Source organism: Littorina saxatilis, linkage group LG14 (assembly GCF_037325665.1).
Source record: "Littorina saxatilis isolate snail1 linkage group LG14, US_GU_Lsax_2.0, whole genome shotgun sequence".
Taxonomy (NCBI): domain Eukaryota; kingdom Metazoa; phylum Mollusca; class Gastropoda; order Littorinimorpha; family Littorinidae; genus Littorina; species Littorina saxatilis.
This window is the reverse complement of record NC_090258.1, coordinates 23,724,112-23,729,111: the sequence shown is the minus strand read 5'-3', so window position 1 is coordinate 23,729,111 and position 5,000 is coordinate 23,724,112.

Sequence of the window (5,000 nt, the reverse complement as noted above, 5' to 3'; positions counted from 1 at the left end):
TGTAAATCAGAAAATAATGCACATGCACTGTGTTCTACTTTTGTGCTGTTCTGGGTGCCCGTTGATCGTTGACTTGACTCGTTGACAATGAAGGAACAACAAAGAAATAAAACCATGTGTCAGATAAACGGACTATTGTTTGCAATTATATACAAATTTAACTATTTCAAACCCAGACAAAGGTATGCGTACATACAGCTGCTGTGAGGTACGTGTAACTGCTGTTTACGTTAAGGTTTGATTAAATACGTTTCTCCGGAAAGAAAACGCTGTTGAAGAGATACTCTTCTTCCCCTGCGTTCACAGGCTGAAACTCCCACGTACACTCGTGTTTTCTGCACGAGTGGGTTTTTACGTGTGTGATCGTTTTTATCCCGACAATTAGACAGCCATTCGCCACTTTCGGGGGATATTGACGAGATTATTATATTCCAATCAGACAAAGCATATTTTTGATCGTCGTACTTACTTCGACAGTTCCTCAGTTTCAAACTCTGCTTTAAACGTTATGATTCCTTTGAACCGATTCAGTTGCTAAACCCTGAACTTGAATGTGACAGCAACTGCTAGGACAGTTGCTCAAAGTACCATGGAATTTTCATTGAGATTATCCCCAACATGGTCACACGGACTGAGCGACGGACGGAGACAAAACATAAATATAGGCTGGCTATGCGTGGGAACTCAACGAATGACGCACGTATCAGACCGTTCGCAGTAATTTTGAATCATCCTAAGGCACACCTTCAAACTGACAACACCCACCCACCCACCCCACACACACACACAAACACACACGAGCGCGCACACACGCACGCATGTACGCACGCACGAACGAACACATGCACGCACGCACGCACGCACGCACACATACATAAGGGAAAGTCGCCAATCCCGGAACAGTCGGCCAACTTGGAACACCTCAATATGCGATCAACGGGGAACAATTCATGAACCATTGTTTTGCAGAAATGTCTAGTGACATTCCTTGATATTATCCCAGCAAAAAAAATGACTACCGCGGCAAAACAAAAAAATGGTACGTTTTTTAAATTTGTCTTCCTTCTTCTTATTATTTCTACCGTCTACAATTCGTATTATTACTCTTCTATATATATATATATACGACTTGTGTCTGTGTGTGTGTGTGTGTCCGCGATGCACGCCCAAGGTTCTCGATGGATCTGTTTCAAATTTGGTGGCCATATTCATCTACACCCCGGACACAACCTGCTCGATGAGATATTTCAACAGGTGCTCTCAGCGCGCAGCGCTGAACCGATTTTGGTTTTTCTCTGGATCCATTCCCAGTAACTCTTCCTTATCTTCTCCAGTGTTTTCAGCGTTTACCTCCCTTCCTTCGTGTGGCATCAATCCATATTCCCGTTTCTATTTTTAGAAGGTCACTGTCGACAACGCTCAATCCATATTCCCGTTATACTATTTTTACTCTTCTCCAGTGTTTTGCGCGTTTATCTCCCTTCCTTCGTGCGGTGCGCCGGCTAAGCCGGCGTACACCCGGCAAAGCCGGGTTTCCGGCGCAGCCGGGTCCCCGGCGCAGCCGGGTATTCGGCTCGACTTCTTCCCGGCGAAGCGGGTATTCATCTAGTTATCTATATACGTTCACGAAAAATTTTGACTGCTGTGATAAACCTTCATTATATTTGCAATAACTTGAACGGAAAAAAAGATTTGAAACGTCACGTGTATCCAACAGAAAAACGCGAAATCCATGCAGGTGCCATGCGGCAATGATGGAACACATAAGAGAGGCAAACATGGAACAGTGTTCCAGCGTTGCCGCATTCTGTTCCATCTTACCGTCATCAAACAATAAACAGAACACTGCCGTTTTATTCACGTATTCAATTCTCTTTTCGGTTTTGTTGTGTTTTTCCTTTCTATAAGTTTTATTGCATGATTGACTGATTTGTTTGACAGTATTATGAGACCCGAACGGCGGTGGTTACCAGAAGAAATGGGCTGCGCTTTGTCGGCAGTGAAAAACGGAGATATGGGTTTGCGTTGCGCATCAAGAGCATATAATGGTGTTACTGTCACAACAAACACATTTGCAAAAGAAGAAGTAAAGTTCACAGGAAGACCTTCTACATTAACACCAGAGATAGAACAAGAACTAATCAATATCATTCTTGAAGCTGAAATAAATTTGCCAACGTCGCTCCCATCGTTGTTTTGTACACTGTACATGGAGATTCTGGTCATTATGATTGCTTGGTGTCAGCAGCAAATGTAAGCTTACCTGCTGCCGATGTCCTGCAACGCACAACCACAAGCTCGTCGAAGAGATCATCACGAAAAAAACAATCTTCTCCTTTCAAGCAAAAGCTGGAGATTTCACTTGCAAAAAGGCGTGCAGGTCAACAGAAAAGAGGAAAGAATGAAGCTACAAAATCTTCTGCTCAGAGAAACAAGAGGGGAATATCTTCTGATCAGAGGGAAACAAGGAGAACATTCTCGACGATGCGTTCTATCCCGGGGGAAAGCACTTGGTACTGCTTCATGTGTGGCACCAACTCCCCTGAGAACATGATACAGTGCCAGAGGTGCACACAGTGGGCACACGAGGACTGCGCTGACAGCAGCGGACAAAAGGACTTCGAAATCTGTACTTAGTAATTTTTGTGTGTCTGCAAAATCAGTTCTTAAATCTGTTCTTAGTTATTTGTTTTGAGACTTTATGCGTAATAATTTTTACATTTAGTCAATTGGGCAGGTAGCCCTTTTATATCTATTTGTCAACAGAAGAGGGGTACAAATGAAGCTGCGAAATTTCGTGGTACTGCTTCATGTATGGCACCAACTCCCCTGAGGATATGTTATAGTGCCAGAAGTGCACACAGTAATCACACGATGACTGCGCTGACAGTAGAAGACAAAGGACATTGTCTGCGAAATTGGTACCATGGTTCTTTGCCTATTTTTTTCCTTTTTTAATTTTTTTAAGGTTTTGTTTTTCAGTCCTTTTTAGACCTAGCCCTTTTACATTTAAGGCTTAAATTGTTATCCGATTTGTTAATTCCTTGGTAAAAATCAAAATATGATGTTGAAAAAAAGACATTTACATAAAATGGCTTAATTAAAATGTTATGACGTATTTATTTATCTTGTGTGTGTGGCAATGTGTGCTTGTTTGTGTGTGAATGAGAGTGTGTGGGTGTATATATGTGTGTGTGTGTGAGACACAGCTAGAAAGAGAGTAAGGGTGTGTTTATATGTGTTCCGAGTTTGACAACACAGTGTTCCCCTTTACACACCCATGCGTCCAACCTGGAACAAATGCAGACATTTTTATTATGATCAGTCTGATGAGTTGCGTGACTTTTATTTTATTTTATATGGTTCGTTTATTTACTGATAGAGTCTAGTATGTGACAATAATAAAGAACGCTTTGCAATATCCATTTTTTTGGTCTGGTATGGCTGTTTCTCCTTAACTGTTCCAGGTTTAGCGACTTTCCCCTACACACACATACAAACACACCCACACATACACACACACACACATACACAATAACACACACACACACAATAACACACACACACACACACACACACACACACACACACACACCGAACTGACACGAATCTCACGTGTGCTGCTCTGAACTTCTCACCTGGTAACAAATGTTGTTTATTAAGCGTTCTGCACCTTGGAACTAGTATTATTCATCTGAATTGGTCGTGTTATTCCAATTCCGTGCTAGTTCGCACCCAGTGACAACCTAATAAATCTCCAGAGTGACAACAGAAAGAGATACGTTGGTCTCAGGAGGTGAACAAGACCGCATTTTGTTTGAAAGATACACAATAATCGAGGACAATATGAAAATATCAGAAGATGCCGGGGTGCAAAAACATACTTTGATTAAGACCTCGTTTATTGCATGTTTTGTGGTGTCATTGTCGTCGTCTGCTGTAGTCGGTGTTGTTGGTGCTGGTGCTGATGTTGTTACAAAAGAACCACGGGGTGGGGTGGGGGGGGGGGGGGGGGGGTGGGGGATGGCTGCAATACCTGTTTTGTTGAGTTTCCTGGGATTACAAACAGAAGCAAACCAAATGTGTATTTTGTGTGTTTTTTTAAACAAACAAACACATGAAAAAACAAAACAAAACGAAACAGACACACAAACAAACAAACAAATGGTAACTACCGCTGTTGGGGTCTATGTCGACCAAAAGAATGGGATTCACTGTAGGTCGAGTTCCTGTAGGTGGATTCTCTGTATACCTAAGACTTTAAAATTGGCAATCTTGTATACAGGGAATACCACAGGGTGTAGTTCCTGTAGCGTTTTGCTAATATCAATGAAAGTCACGTGATGCTTAGCGACATCGTTAGAATTTGATGTTTTTCGATCTTTTTTTGATATATCTTAGAAATTCGAGTATGGTTTGCAAGTTTTATTGAAAAACTGCACCCTGTGGGATTCCCTGTATACTAGATTGCCAATTTTAAAGTCTTAGGTATACAGGGAATCCACCTACAGGAACTCGACCTACAGAGAATCCCACTCTTTTGGTCGACATAGACCCCATCAGCGTAACTACCCCCCCAACACAAAACAGGCATAGAAGTAACAACACAGAAACAAAGCAACAACAATCTCACAAAAGTCGAATGGCAAACCAATCAAAAAATGAACAAAAACACGCACATACACTGCACATCACACCTGCGCTCTCATAAATTTTACGAAACACGCACAACTTTCACTTTCTAAGCAACTAATCACCGAAGCAGTTCCCAATATATCAACCTGAAAATGACAAAAATGAGAAGAGGTTATGGCAACTAGCCCTGAGAGCACGCAGTAAAGATGAAGAATTCTGAAAACTAAAAGAAAGTAGTACGATGGCATGGAAGAGCACACAGAACAGGGGGATGGGGGTGGGGGTGGGGGTGGGGGTGGTAGAACACATGCAGGCATGATTGCAATATCTTCTGGCTTCAATAATTTAAGTATGAATGCCCGCAC